Below are 212 nucleotides of genomic sequence, written 5' to 3'. Positions count from 1 at the left end.
CGAGTAATGGATCGTAAAGCTGTAATTGTAAAACAGAAAACTCGCCCATTAAAGCAAACAATAGCATGATTCCCCATTATGACACACACCCTGTGTAAAAAAAAATTCTAAATCCGCCAGTGATACAAAATCAAAATTGTCAATATTTCTATTACGATACAGTCATAGATAGTTGCGTGCGTGTCATAGATAGTTGCGTATACTGGAACACT

Source organism: Penaeus monodon, chromosome 29, assembly GCF_015228065.2.
Source record: "Penaeus monodon isolate SGIC_2016 chromosome 29, NSTDA_Pmon_1, whole genome shotgun sequence".
NCBI classification, from domain to species: domain Eukaryota; kingdom Metazoa; phylum Arthropoda; class Malacostraca; order Decapoda; family Penaeidae; genus Penaeus; species Penaeus monodon.
Note: the sequence above shows the minus strand (reverse complement) of the source record.